Genomic DNA, 16,948 nt, shown 5'->3' on the forward strand with positions numbered 1-16,948 from the left:
CTAATTACAACACTATTCGAATGCAAGCACAACACACAAACTTCTACAACAAATATTCGAGAGGCAAATCTTTGATTATAAAATCATTTAGATCGCAGGAGTATCCATTCCTCAAGTGTGCTGGCGCACTCTTAAAAACGAACCTCCCCCCCCCCCTCCTTAAGAGCGTCATAATCCCCTTTTCCTGTGCATTTTTTTTTTCGGAAAAAAAAAAAAAAAAAAAAAACACGCACATTTATATGTCAAAACATTAATTTTTCAAAGCCAGCCCTCTGACAGGGGTGCCCACCCCCCTAAGAGCAAGGGCGCACCCCTCTCCTAAATTTTGCAAAGATCCCCCCCCCCTCGCAAAAAAAAAAAAAAAAAAAAAAAAAAACAAGAGCTCTCCAAAAAAAGTAAGAAATATCCCTCAAAACAACGCACCTAAAAATTTCAATGGCGTAGTCTGCGCCATGACCCCCTTCCCCCACCTGTGGGCACCCCTGCCTCTGACCCACTAAATGACAGATCTGTCCAGGTAACTGAATCCTTTCAGAAGTCAAAGTTCAGATTATCAAATCGATTGAGAAGTACACTGCTCGAGTGATTGACTTCTCGAGAACTCGAGAAATCAACATCTCGAGAAGTTCACAAAGCGAGAACTCGAGCAGTCTACCACTCGAGAACTCGGAAAGTGATAATCGAGCACTCGAGCAGTCCATCGCTCGAGATCTCGGAAAGTGATAATCGAGCACTCGAGCAGTCATCGCTCGAGAACTCGCGAAGGGATAACGAGAACTCGAGATGCGATAATTGAGAACTCGAGATCTATGATAATCGAGAACTCGAGATGTGATAATCGAGAACTCGAGATACGTTAATCGAGAACTCGTAATAATCGAGTTCTCGAGTGATCTTTGATAATCGAGTGATTCGATTATGAGAACTCGATTATGCCCATCACTAGTGCCTTCTCACTGAGTAACATAGGCTATAATTCGAAAAAAATTTTTTTATTCAAATTTAGACCTAAATTTTACGTAAATTGCCTATTATTGGCTATTAAAGGGGTGAAAAATTACTTGCGCATATTATTATTAGGGGAAACCCGGGCAACGTGAATACCTTAAGCTTTTCTTGATTATTGTCGTTTAGTTATTACTTTGGAAATTGAAACAACTGTGTATAATCATTCTTCATTTAATGAACTTACGTAATGCAGTAATAATTGTCCTTAATATTAATTACACTATTAGATATAAGGCCAGTTTTCAACAATGGCATAAATATCCACTTCGCTCAACACCCCGGGTAAAGTGGATTCGGTACCAGGGCAAAGCGAACACCAACATTATTTGCCATAAAACTAAACATTAAAAATAAAATAACCATCAAAAACTAAAGAAACATATCCGAAAAATATTTTTTTGCTACAATGCTAATTATTGTAGCTATTACAAACAAAGAAATTGAATTTAAAAATAAAATAAACGTCTAAAATTAAAGGAGCATATTAAAAAAAAAACATTTTTTTGCTACAATGTTAATTATCGTAGTTATTACAAACAAAGAAATAGAACTTAAAAAGAAAACAAGCATCGAAAATTAAAGGCTCATATTAAAAATTTTTTTATTTTACAATACTATTTATTATAACAAACAGAGAAATTAAACTAAAAAAAGTCAATATCCAAAATTTAGGAGCATATTAAAAAAAAAAAAAAAAATTCTGCTACAATACTAATTATTGCAGTTATCACAATGAATTCGAATGCTGAACACTTTTTATGACACCACTGAGTACAAATACACATTGTATCCGTTGGCCGATCATCTTCTTCAATGAACATTTCCTCACAGAAAATGCACCTAACATCATCAAATTTCTTTACTCCATTCTTCTTATCATTCTCTTATGCAGTCCTATGTTTTGTGCCAGAGGTCTTTTTGGTAGTGGTCTTTTTAAAAGTCTTTTGAGAAGCTTTAGTCGAAATATCATCTACAGTGAAACTTCGATAAGTCGAACTTCGATGAGTCGAAAACTTCGACAAGCCGAAGTGGTTATTAATTCCCGTCCAACTGGACAGAGAATGCATGTTAATTATTTTCGATAAACCGAATTTCGTTGAGTCGAAATATTCGATGAGCCCAATTTTTCCCCCTGACCTTGTCAAATTTTCCATGCTAATGTAACTCTATAAGTCGAAATCGTTTTTTTTCTTCTAGTATGAACAAAAAGAAAAAACCTGGCGCCACTGCATTGCATCAAAAGGCGTCTAGACCAAGTAGATCTAATAAATAGGAATTCGATATTTCGTAGGTAACCTTGTAAATGTTTTATCTTTTTTTTTCCTAAAGGTATTGTTTGCTTCATTTTTTTTTCATAAAAAGAAAAACCTGCACAGGGGGGAAACCAAAGCTCTGACTTTGCGGAGCCCGGGACAGAAAAAAATAGAGGGGGGCGGTACATTTAGGACTGAAATATCCTTTTTTGGGGAAAAAAGGTCGGGCGGGGACTGTTGTCTCGACAGAAGGGATTCTTTCTCGAATTAGCGTTTTGTTCTACAAAGCTGTAAGGTCGTTCTAAATTTGCTGTTTTTCTTTATGTGTTAAAGAAAGCGTGTGATTGAGGGACTGTCTCGCTTATCCCTCAAAGTTTAGACCTTAAAAAAATGGCTAAGAGAAAACTTAAAATTTTAAATTTGCAAGAAAAAGTTGAGCTGATCAAAGAAGTCGATTTAGGCATAGCAAAAAAGAAGGACATTGCATTGAAGTTTGGTGTGCCTCCAAGTACGCTTTCAACAATTTTAAAAAACCGAAATGTCTACCTCCAAGCGGTTGCTGACGAAAAATTTAATGCAGAAAGAAAACGCCTTAAGGATGGAAGGTATCCAGAGCTTGAAGAGGCCTTAGTAAAGTGGATGCTAGTAGCGAGAGAGAAAAATGTTCCGTTATCTGGACCAATCATACGTGAAAAAGCAGAAACTTTCGCAAAAAATATCGGCATTTCAAATTTTGAAGCTAGCGCAGGTTGGCTAGACAAATTTAAAACTCGACACAACATTGTGTACCGAACCATTTGTGGCGAAAGCGCAGTAGTGGATGAAAAAATTTGCGAAGAATGGAAAGAAAAAGTAGGGAACTGCGGAAAGCATGGAGTGATGTTACACAACCGAAAATTGTTAACTGTTTTAAAAAGGCTGGTTTTGTAAAAGATACATCTTGTTTGGAGCTAGATAATGAATACGAAGAAGACGAAAATATGGACGATATAAATTTTCAAAGTGAGTGGAGCGTTTTACAAAATAAAATGAACATTCCTACCGACAGATATTTTATGGATTTTGTGTCAGTTAATGACGGAGTTTTAGTGACTGAATACCCGACAGATGAAGAAATTTTATCAAGCATAACGGAAAAAAGCGAAAAAGATTCTGGTGATGAAGAGGTAGAAGTATTTGAGCCAGTGATAAAATTACCTTCGATTCAAGATGCAAAACGAGCAGCAGATATATTGCGCGTTTTTGTAGAATCGCGTCCGAATGTTCCAGACTCTCTCATTAAAAGTATCCGAAGATTATTTAGTGAAAGAACAAATATCCGTGCAAAAGCAATGTTTGATTACAGATTTTTTTTAAAAAATGATACCTATGTCTTTTTTGGTAAGTTAAAAAGTTGTTCATTATGCATACAAATTTAAATTTGTTTTTCAACCTTCATAAATTCTTTAATTTTTACAATTATATGTTAATTATGTCATGTATGTATATAGTATCACTGGTACAGTATTTTATCACTTTTTTGAGCATGTTATAAATTTTTTGAGTTTTAGTGGTATCATTTTCTTTTTCTTCTACAGTTTTAGTTTTGTTTTCAATTAGTCGAATTTTCGATAACTCGAATTTTTTTCGCGTTCCCTGCAACTTCGAGTTATCGAAGTTTCACTGTAGTTACTTCATGACAGTCTTTTTTGATTTTTCAAATTTTTGTTTCTGATTGTCCTTTACCGGAGTACTTGTCAGGAGTGTAAAACTCTAACTTTAGCTTACGTGTTGTTATTGCTTAAGCAGGCTGAGAAATAGGCCGTAAAACTGAAGGACTGTAGTAGTTCTTAGCACCTCCAGGTTTGGATGAAGCGGAGGGAACATCATTGCCTTGGACATATTCTGTTGTTTCAGGTCCCATGGGAGTATAAGGACGGTCTGCAATGGTAGCATTGTCTTGAGATCTTAAAATTGAAGAACGTCCAGGTTCGGATGAAGTTACTTGTCATGACCGGGCATAGTGAATAAGGTATCCACTTTGCCCAATCCGCTTTGCCCTTCAGGTACATTTTTCAGGTTACTAAAGATTACTAAAAATTCAGAGCATCTAAACTCGTTGTCTACGGATAGTTGAAAGCTACATAATCGTACATCAAATCCTAGTCATTACTAAGAACATGTCACAAATAGTATTAAAGTTATAGATGAAACACTAAACTCTGTAAACTAATATTGTTTTCACCAAAACATACTTTGTTCGGTCACTGGCGTCGCGTGACGCGAACTCGTCTCGACGTGTATGCCGCTCACGGAGCGGCAACAGGCGACCGTGGCTATGACAACACGGCTGCCGGCCAACTAATTATTTGGGAGTTATAGGCAAAATTCGCTTTGCCCGGGGTATTCACTTTAGCCGGGTTTCCCCTATATATCGTTGAAAAGGGTAGAATTTTTCTCGTTCTAAGCAATTTGTTTCGATGCTCTAACTTCATTACGAAGAGAGTAATTTGCGTTTTTAACTCGAACTTTTTTAGGCTTAGCTGAAATTTAGGCACCAATTTTTTCATTAAATCTATCAATAAAAAGTGAAGGAACTGTCCCACAGTTTTCTTTTTGACACCATTGAAAAAAGCGACATTTTTTACTCCAGAAAAATCACGACCTATGGTCGAAAAAAATAGCTTCTATCTTCAAAGGAAAAAAAGTTACAAGCGTTTTGAGATCAAGTTAGAAATATGTCATTTTGATTCAAGTTGTCAACTATTTTATTTTCACGTTTCCACGGTTACGCTTTTTGAATCCATTGTTTACTTATTTCCTCAGTTTGCATTTAATATTTTAAACTTATTTAATTTCATGTTTCCATGGTTACGCTTTCAAAATCCATCTTTCGCATTTTAATTTCTTAAAAGTATTTTAATATCTGTCTTCAATGTTTGGAAGGGTAATTTTACATGGTGTTTTTTTTTTCTTTTATTTAAGCCCGATTGTTGAATATATGTCACTCGACACAATTTTTATTCTCAAGGTAGACCGGGCAAAGCCGGGAAACGCAGCTCTTAATATATAAAGATTTGAAAGCTACTGTTAATGTGATCATATACCTTTTTTTTTGTTTGGCGAAACATTAATTATTGCCAAAGAAAAAACATCCGCTTCACTCGCAAAAGGACTGGGTTCCGGTAGCGTGGTCGCTTGGCGCGTTAGGCGCTGAGCAGTTCATTGTTTTGGCGATTTGTTTTGAAATAAAAGAAACTTTTGATTTGTTTTTATCCGAGTGAAATGTACGACAGTTTCTTTTTTTCGGACGATGATTTTGAATGGTCCACGGAAAGTTTTTTTTTCGTTAGATGGATGAATTATGATAGCATGGTTGCTGGGCAAGTTTGGCAATAAACAATAGAGTTATGGAATTATTTTTACATTTGAAAGATATTATTTGATGTCTTTTTTTTTATTTGGCGAAATATTTTATATTGTAGTAAAAACCGCTTCACTCGCTAAATAGAGGTTTAAAGCAAATGTAAATCAAATTTAATCATTTGACGAAAAGTTTTAAATTACAAAGAAACTTAAATAGTTTTTTTATTATTTTTTTTAATTATTTTTTTTAAGGTGAGTATGCATTTTATACAAAGAAAAATGATCATTTCACATCAGAGGGGGTGGGGGCGTCAATTGTTTTTTATTCAACAGACCTCCATTAAATTTTTGCACGGACATCGCTCTGCGGGTACTACCAGTAAACAATAAATTTAAAAACTAATTGTAGCAAATTAATGATTTTAAATCTTTACACCTTTTATAAATCTTACTAGCTGCGTGCCCGGCGTTGCACGGGCTACCTAAAAAATGTAAGAGCAGTCCAGTTGATGCTTTTGTAGTACACTGACACTAGTTTCTAACGCGTTAAGGAATAAATAAATGCGCGTAAAGCAAGGTTTAACTAAGGTTAGGTAACTAAAAATAAACTGCATGTAAATCACTCATTTACTTTACGACGTGCACGGTCCTCCTCGAAAATGAAAGTTATGTCATGTGACGCGTATTTAACAATCAGGCTTGAACAAAAAAAAAAAAAAAAACAGCAAAATTTTGCTGCAGATTACGGCAAAATAATCGAAAAGTAAACAACTTAAACACCCTGATTACAGGAAAAGCCTTAAAACAAAAGCCTAATTTTATTTCTTTATATTCGCGAAAAAGAAATGGCAACAGATCTTTCATCGCAATGATTTTCTTCACGCTGTAAATTTTAATAAAAGCGTTCATCCGGAAAGTTGAGTTGAAGCACTGAATAATAATTTGAATGGAGGAAAGCCTTCGAAAAATAGGGATTTGATTTTGTAATCTAAGAGTCATAATTGATAGTTTTTAATTGATATCTCCGCTAATTATTATCGGAGGATTATGTTAAATAGCCAAACATGAAGACGGGAAGATGACGAACCCATCGATACCTGGTTCGATGGTCTGTTCACTGTCGTTCGGGAGAAGAAGCTTGGACATAGATAGATAGATAGATAGATAGATACTCAGATTTTATATGTATAAGATAATCACCGTACAATAATATTTATATTACGGAGAGGATATGGGAATTGAATACATATGCCCCTACATGTTGTGTTCACAAGTGACCTGAGGCGTAGCTAGACCCGACTTTCGGGGGGGGGGTCTTCTTTATATATATATATATATATATATATATATATATATATATATATATATATATATATATATATATATATATATATATATATATATATATATATATATATATATATATATATATATATATATATATATATATATTTTATATATATATATATATATATATATATATATATATATATATTTATATATATATATATATATATATATATATTTATATATATATATATATATATATATATATATATATATATATATATATATATATATATATAGTGTGTGTGTACATTTTTTTAGTATTAAAAAAATAAGAGGGAGGTGAATCTTACATACTTTGGAATTGGGTGCACCAATTCCGATACTTGTGTCAAACAAAACAAAAGCAAAGAATTTTTTATTTTTTTAATGTTTTGGAAAATTTAACTTTTTTTTCTTTTCCCTCCATTTAAGTTAAAGTGAAATTTTCTAACAACGTCTTGTCAAAACCAGTCTATCCAAATCAGGGGGAAATCAAATATCTGATGAGCGTATTCCGTTCATTTCAGTGTGACTGCTTAATTTAGAGGCTAACACACATCTACAAAAGCTGGCATCCCTGAAAGCTAATAGATACTTCCATCTCCGCCTGTAAACTGGATGTTTGACTTTCAATCTCATCGGTGGTCAGACTATAAACACTATTTTTACTAACTTGGTTTGCACTAAAAGTATGAAATAAAAATTAAAAAAAAGACTTCTTGAATTATAATCCGCGAAAAATGAAATTGCTTTCCATATCGTTATATTTATATGTTGCTTTTTATGTATTTACATTTATGCTAATTCTAAAGCAGTTGATAAGATTTGAATTAAAAAAAAATAGGGAAGAAGTATAGGGTGTAGAAAGTTATTCGCTCAAATGCATACCATCTGTTCTCCTTTCAAGTCTTTATTTTTAATTTTATTAGCTGCTTTAGAATTTACATAAATATCTATTTGAGAGAGCAACAGCAATTTTCGGGTATTATAAACAGAAGTCTTTTTTTATTTTCTACTTTTTAATCTGAACCAAGCTAATAGAAATAATCTAGATTCATCTCGTTTTTAAACATTTTATTCATGTAATGCTATGTAGTTTTTCTTTTGAATTAAAATAAAATTACCTTCAGAAGGGTCCGATGGGACTAATACTGCTTTGCAGACTGTACTTCGTTTTCTTCAGACGACATTAACTTTCTCTTTTTAGAGCAATCCTTTTCGTCATTTTAATTTTTTTCTTTGGGTAGAAAAAAGCTTGTTATCGGTCTTGCTCGCTTCATTATGCTACAATTTTCACTTGGAATGTACTATTTTAAACAGACTGCACGTTTCCAAAAGAATACGCAGTAAATATTGGCTGAAAAATCAATGTGATTGAAATGGATACTCAGATTAGCAAAGGTCGTTTTGACTATGACCTATGGCACACACGAGACCAGACCAACAAAAACCTCTATCGTCTCGAATTCCGGTTATGCTATCATTTTCGGATTCTAAACCCAATGATCTTTAAAGCAGCAAACAAAAACATTTTCTTCAAATCAGAAACAGAGGAATTGTCTTCAATAGCTGAGGAGGCAGTGGAAAAAAGGGAGAAATGCGTTCCACGAATAGGCTTTCCATGAAGATTAACCAAAGGACAGTCGTTTCGCGCACTTTCTTGGAAGAAGAGTAAAGGGGTGAAATTCACAGGTTTGACATGTTAAGATGAACATTTTAAGTTCATGGTTAAAGGTCATTCAAGTTAAAAGCCATTTCGCTCTGTTATCAGGATTAGTACTGTTCTTTGGTTGCTCTCTTTCTTAAAATTGTGATTCCTTAGAAAACCGAAATGGTAGGAGTGAAAAGAAAGTATAAGTTTTTTTCAAGTGATGAAAAAAGGAAATTCGTAGAATACTGGCCAAGTTAAATTTGCTGCAATTGATAGCCTGAAGAGGATAAATAATGAATCCAAAAAAAAAATCTGGGACCAAAAAGCAATAAAAGACTTTTTCTTGAAAAAGATATGCTTAAAGTTTCTTTTACGGTCAAAATGATTCCTTAAACTCGCAATAAAGCACTTAATAAGGTGATAATAGAATAAATACCTAACAAAACCAATAAAGATGAATTTTAATCATGAGCCCATATTGTCTTTAGTATTGATTTCAAATTTTCACTATCATATTTCAAATTTCTATAAAAAGTTTCTTAAAGCTCCCGTATTTCAAAACCTGTTTATCTCGATTTTTTTTTCTTTAATGTGAAATTCGAAATATACAGATTCGATTGTATGCAATATTATTATTATTTAACAATTTGCTGAATCTATGACAAAGAAAGGCTGCATATACGTGGATTTAACAAATCAATCTCATTTCTAAAGCAAAGTGTAAAATTTCACTCAATTATCAAAAAATTGTCGCTTCAGAGGGAGGCTTCTTTATGCTTGAGGGTCACGCATGGAGCAAATTTTCAATGGCATTGGGGGGGGGGAGCGAAGTGAATTTTTGACCTTTGTTACTCAGAAAAAAGTCGTTTTGATTTTTTTTTCTTTTTCTTTTTTTTCTTTCTCTTCCCTCTTTTTCCCTTTTTTTTTGAGACTAACGTTTCGGGGGGGGGGGGGCTGTCCCCAACCCCCCCTTAGCTACGCCCCTCCAAGTGTACCCCTCATCTACCTTAGAACTAATTTTCAAAAATGAGGAATTCTTAATTTAATAAAAAAATTAAACATTGTCATAAGTTTCTTGCATGTTCATGAAATGGTTTGCAATTATTAAGTTTAGCTTATTAGTTAGTTTAAATATGTTTTTACTAGAAGAAGACAGCGATAAAATTACATACAATACCTTCTAAAAGAAAGCAGTTGTCGCCACAGCAACATAAACTGGCTCATTACTCTAAAAGTTGGGACAAGAAGTAGAACTGGTACTGATATTACTTGAGAATTTTTCAAGATTTTTCGCTTGGTTTTATTCTAGAAAATCGTGCCATTGTTTACATGTGATCCGTGCTCACACGTGCCCCCCTTTCACCTACATATTGTTCAAGTTTTTGTTCCTCATTCAAAGTGTTTCTTCTTATTTAAGTAACTTCCAAATATTAACATGTAAGAAGTAAGATGTTTAAATTTATTTATACTCAGATTAACTGGGACCAAAGGCAAACCGGATAAACGAAAATCCAGGTAATATGGAAAGTAAGCAAAACAAACCCTTAAATAAACCGACAGTATACCTTTTATTACAGTGAAAAACAATGCTTTGTAACAAAATTACATACAGGGTGTTCCAAAAATGACTGTTACATTTGAAAAATCAATAAAAACTAAACTATCAGCGATAGAATTATACCGTTTTCAGACAAATAAACTATCAAAATTAGTTTCACTGTTCCTCAACAGATGGCGCTACATGTATTTTAAAAGGTATAGAAGAAAACGCAGCCTGTAAGATCGCCAAAATGACCGGTATATTTATAAAATCAATGTTGTCCGTTTATTATTTGTTGATTTTTCAAATATACCGGTTATTTTGGCGATCTTACAGGCTGCGTTTTCTTCTATACCTTTTAAAATACCTGTAGCGCCATCTGTTGAGGAACAGTGAAACTAATTTTGGTGTTCATTTGTCTGAAAACGGTATAATTCTATCGCTGATCGTTTAGTTTTTATTCATTTTTCAAATGTAACAGTCATTTTTGGAACACCCTGTACATACAAAAGGGTGATTCTCCAAAATCCTAACAATATTATCCCAGTAGCCTAGCACAAAAATTATTTAACTCAGAAAGTGTTTTAATTTTTTTAATAGTTATAAATAACTTATCTGATGTTATTCTTCTCTTCTTAAAACAATAACTCATCCAATCATTTAGTTTTATCTATAAATTTATTTAAATAATCAGAAAGTCACACTTCTGGCATGTCTTCATCCGTTTTTCAATTTTCTTAAATTATTTTAAAAATTTTATATCAACATTTCACAAATTCAATTTGTAGTAAAAATTAAGCATACTTAAAGGTGTAAAGTAGCATTCTTTAAATAAGTTAAGTTATTTAAATCATCAAGGTTCATCGTTTTAAACTTTGTCCCCAGGTTTCATGTCATTTTCCTGTCCTAGGAATGAGTTCAATTATTATAGATTTTAAAAAAAGGAATTTTTGATTTGCTGTGTTACAACACTGTTTATTATCGCCATTTTGTTAGATTCCTTGAGTATTCGCAACTCCAGAGCTCGAATACGCTACCTTGCGGTGATTAACAATACTAAAGAAAAAGGTAAAACATTCCGTTCCACGTGTTTTCTTTGGAGAAAATTACAGGCTTCAGAGTTTTTGGTGTAATGTAATTTCAGAGGAATAGAAAAGAAAATTTCTCACAAGCACGATGACATATTACTGTCATTCATTAAGCTTCAAAGCAAGTTATAAGTTACGGCATCTGTTTGTTTCACCTTTTTCATCCGCCATTAGACAGTGACTGCAGCTCTCCCTTAGTTTATTGGAGTTGCGAATTAAGTTCATATGATTTGTCTGCTGTTCTTACTAAAACTTTGAAGTTCAAAAATGGTTATGTAATATTTTCGCTGTCATTCTCCTGGGACAAAATTTCTGTGTTAAATGACAGAAAAATAATAATTCTACTCATAGTGTGCAGTTGAATTGAGAGGTTAGAATCCAAAATGTTGTTGTTCAGACGAATCGTTCCAAAAGAGATTTATTGGTTAGACATTTGTTTATCTAAATGTTGCTCGAATAGGTTAGCAAAGTTAGTATAAATTTCGTAGTTGCTTTAAATTAAAAGTAAAATATATGTTATTAATATTGCTGATTCCCTTTTTGTTTTTTATGTTTGTATTTCCGGAACTATAAAACAATTCGTAGGTAATGAGAAGGTAACTTTTCTTTTTGTAAATTTTATCATACTGTGTATGGCTAACTTAAAGAAAGTTTTAATGTAGCAATATATTTTTTTTTTCGCTGAATGAATGTCCGTTATTCGGAGTGTAAGCTATTCAGAGTGAATAATATGGAAAAACCTATGTGGGACTTGTATTCGAAGAAATTTGGGGTGTCCGTTAAGGGAGGTTAATAATAATTGAATAACCATACTTTTTGATTCAGGCTTCAGTTATTTCTTAGTTACTTTAGTTACATTTTAGATAACCCATGAAGAAATTCATTTTGTAACTCTCCTGGTGCTTCTTGTCAGTCTCTTGTTGCATGAAAATTTCACTCCCTCTTTTGATTGTGTAGCATAGTTAAAGCGAGTTCCCTCTATTTTTCTCTTAATAAGTTCCTAATAAAGAGTAATAATAATTTTTTTTTCAGATTTTTTTCAGCTTTTTATTTTTTGAAAAAATGTAATTGGAAAATGTCAGATTTTTGGAGAATCACTCAAAATTACATAATATTGCACAATCTGCACTTTATATATTATTCAATCAAGCACTTGATCATTATCAATTGAGCTGCAGTGGTACTCCATGGTGATTAGATTGCTATAATTTACTGCGCAATCTGTGCAGGAGTTGTACATTTAATCAAAATTAAAAGCGAATGTTTAGCGCACATATAAAAATATAGTTAATGTATCACTATTGAAGACAATTATTTGTGTGAATGTAAAACATTTTAAAATTCGAAAAATGTTATCCGGATAAACCATAGATCCGGATAAACGGGGGCCGGATGAAAGAGATTCTTGTAAATGATTGAAAAAGTCGATATTTTTTGTATTTTTGAGGCAAAGTTTCAGCTCAGATCACAGTTGTTTACTTGAAAACATCAAATCACAGCTCAAATTTCTACATATATATTAACACTTCTTTCAATTCTGAAATAATCATAATTCTAGATCTAGTGATCCAAATTTGTGTTTATTTAGGCTGAAGTAGCGGTCGTAACTGTTGATAAGCAAGTAGTAACAAAAACAGGCCTCACGATGTTACGTAAGAAAGATCTTGCATCCGTGAATAATGATTTGTCTTTTGCATTTGGTGGTAGTATTTTTAATGTTTAAGCAAACTGTGTTTTAATAACCACACATTTACAAATTCGTAGGCTGAGTGTTAATTATACTATCGGTCTTATGCTAACGTTTGGCAGCTGAAGTCAAAGTCTGAGTTTTTCCCGGATACTCTAAGGATAAACAATTATGCTGATTGAAAGAAGTGACTCAGGTAGTAAATGAACGTTTTTGTAACTTATTACATTTTAATTCCATTGTTATACTCAGATAAAATATTTTATTTATTTTCCTTTTTAATCATGACAGTTTCCTTTTGTCTTTCATCTATTTGCCGAATGATTTATTGTAAATGAATTTGCTAGGAGGCCAGCCCCCTTCTGCTGGCTGCCGTTATCCAATCCAGCTGTTAGAACTTCTATTTAGATCGGTCACTACCACTTTACACTGTAAAAACAATTCAGAAACGTTCCTGGAAAATAAATGGCAGCTGATGTGCCCAACTTCTTCCAGTAACATATCTTACAAAAGGCAAGAACGTCTTCCGCTAAAATTTAGTAACCTTCCTGAAATTATCCTGGAAACCTAATGAAATACTCAGAAATTTTGCGGTTTAAAGTCAGTCGTGTCTCTGGAACTTTAGAGTAAACTTAGGTAGGTGTAATATAATAACTTTCCTGCGTTTTCAGGAAAGCTACAAAAGCAGTATTATAAACATGGCCAAAGCTAAGACAGAATTGCAAGCAAGTATCAAGAATTTTACTCGCCTGCAATTCTTGCAAAGCCACGTAGTCCATAAACTTATTTGTGTGTGCCCTTTGGACGCCTTATCGGTCTGGACCGGCCGCAATCTAATTGAAGCCGATACATTTTATAAATACGCTTAGTTAATAGTTAATCTTCAAAATGGGAGCTAAAAATAATTTTTACAGCAGTAAGAAGTCTAAATTCGTGCGACTTGTAGCAAGTATTTTTTTTTACAATGATACTTGATTTTTCCAGGAAGTGGATAAAAACCACTGAAATCCCGGAACGTTACACGGAAATACTCGGGAATGTTTCGGATTTTTTTTACAGTGTATTGTAGTATAGCAGGTAGGGCTTAAACAATATGTTTATATGTTGCTATAAATCTGGGTGACTATAAGTGTTTATCTTCTAGGACAGTCTCAAATCTGCATTCTTTGAAGCTATGCCCCCTAAATTAGCACTAGTAGCGCATACCAAAAGTCTGAAAACTTCACAATTTAGGTTCCTCCTCATATCTGAAAATTTTTTGGTGCCACATTTTAAGTGTTTAGAAATTCTTCTTTTCCTTGTTTTGCACTCAGTTGTGCTATTATACAGTGCTGGCCAAATTATTAGACTAAGACTATTTTAAAAGCAAATTCTTTATTGATTGCCTAACTATAGACACATTAACGAAAAGTGAAATAATTATCTATTATTTAGTATGCATTCAGTTGTTCTTGATGAGCATTTTAAGTCTTTTTGGCATACTTTTCACCAGGTTTACACCATTTCTTAACTTTTTAAAAAGGAGGTAAAAAATTGTTTTTTTTTTTTTTTTACTCACTATTATATATACTCACATACGCATACTCACTAATTACCTAAAACTAACTTTAAATATAACAGAACACACTAATAAAAATAATTAGTGAACTGTTTGATCTGATTGAGGTTATGTTCCTGGTGGGTAGATAAACAAAGAACATAAACAAAGCAGACAGTGCTGCCACCTGCAAACATTAAATTATGCTAAAATAACGTAATAATTAGTGTACAGTATGTACTGTACTTTAACAGTTAAATAAATAGTATTTTAGTACAAATAGTGTACAAAAAAACTCTCTTTAATCTAATAATTTGGCCAGCACTGTATATTAGAAAACGTAAGTATTTGTCTTCTAATTGGCTAGAAGCCTTACGATGCGGTCCTGTAAAGAAAGTGCCTTGTGGCATTCGCGTAAGCAAGGGGTTTCCAAAGTAGTTGCCTTGGCACCACAGGGTGCCTCAGAGAAAGAGATGCGAGGGGTGCTGCGAAGTGTCCGTGATATCAATATGCATGCATACACAAAACCAATGGGCTAGGCTGTCATGAGAAAATTCTAGTTCTTCAGAAAAATTTTTTGAAACAGTGGGGCCTAAGACTAGAGCTCTTAAATGTGTTATACAATTGTTCTTTGTCACACCTCTACTGTAATTTGCTAATTAATAAATTATTGCTTAAGCTTTGCAAATTCAACTGGGAATAATTAACTCACAAGATATGCATAGATTAATAGAAAATATAGTATGTGTACATTCTGCAGTGTTATTAATTGGGTTAATTGTATGCATAAGTTTGTTACGTCCTCAAATAGGTGCATCGCTTTGATCAATACTATCATTTCACTCACCGCCTCCTTCTGCAGCTGCACCGGCTCCAGGATGCTAATCCTCCAGCGAGCACCGTCTCCTCCAGCGAACTGCTAGGCGGTAGCGCACACTCACGCACGCCAACATACATACGCACGTTTCTATACGCGCGTACGTCTACACACGGGCGCACACGCCTGCACATAGACACGCCTACACACTCCCACGAACACTCACACGGCTACACACACACATACACATTCGTGATTGTGAAAATCAAAATTTGAATTCAGGATGTCAAAAAAAAAAAAAACTTTCTTTTTTACTTCCTTTTACTAAAAAGGAAGTATGGTATTCTCGAAAACATTTTTACTCAAAAATCGACCTTAATTTCCATTTTGCTCACCCTCAAATGAACGTTGAGGTTTTTTTTTTTTTTCCCGACTCGACCACACGTGGATAAGTGCCTAAAAACATTTAAACACGCAAAATATCCAATTTGACGATTCCCGAGTTAATTACAACGAGTTTTCTCGTGACGTCTGTATGCAGCACGTATGTATATATGTGCGTATGTGCGTATGTATATCGCATAACTCAAAAACGGTATGTCCTATAAAGTTGAAATTTGGTACGTAGACTCCTAGTGGGGTCTAGTTGTGCATTTTCCCTTTTGGTTGCATTCGGGTGTTTCTAAAGGGGTCTTTTGTCCCTTTTTGGGGGGAAATCATTGTTAATTTCGATGTAAACTCAAGTGGTGTTATAATATGTCGGACACTTGGCAATATATCGCCAGTCTTTTGGTCGCCAAGTTTTGTTGCCAACTTGGCGACTAATTTGGCATTTTTTTTTAATCTGGTCTCAATTTGGCCACTGTTGGTGATATTTAGAGAGTAAACTATTGAATCACATTACAATTGCCAATAATGGGAAAATGACATTAAATGGAGTAAAAGGAAGTCATGTGATGCACATATCAGCTCGTTTTTTTTCTTACTACGGAAATTTTCTTTTTCAAATATGAAAAATATAATGTTGTTGTAAAGATTTCAAAAGCTGACATATTTTGTCTTCTAGGTGATTTCATAATAATACGGCGTCATGTGGTGGCATTACTTGGATTTTTGTGCTCTATTCTAATGCATGCACAGCGATTAAACGTTGGCGTTGCTATGGTAGCCATGATTAACAATACTGGCTTGCAAACAAAACAAGTAGTTAACAATGCTACAGAATGTTTGAACATTGAAGTTTTCACTAATGATTCATTGCCTGTTGTAAGTATAGAAAAAATTCATGTTTCTTGGTTAGAATGCATGTAGCACTATGCATTCTAACCTGTTTCGCATGTTAAAAATATTTCATGATGCTATTTTTTGCCAAATTATGCAAGGATATTAGCTCCATGATTAACAATGCTGGTTTGCAAACAATACAAGCAGTTAACAATGCTACAGAGCATTTGAACGTTGAAGTTTTTTCAATAATAATTCAATACTTGTTGTAATTTCATATTTCTAGTTTAGAATACTTGTAGCACTATGCATCCTAACCTATATTGCATATACTATTAATATTTCTATATTAGAACCTAATGTTTAGTAATGATACTTTTTTGTCAAGTCATTCAAACATATAAATTCCGTGTTTCAAATGCTTCTAAAGTTACAAAGTAAGGTATTAGACGTTTTTAAACTGCGAAGA

Source organism: Uloborus diversus, chromosome 4 (assembly GCF_026930045.1).
Source record: "Uloborus diversus isolate 005 chromosome 4, Udiv.v.3.1, whole genome shotgun sequence".
Classification (NCBI taxonomy): domain Eukaryota; kingdom Metazoa; phylum Arthropoda; class Arachnida; order Araneae; family Uloboridae; genus Uloborus; species Uloborus diversus.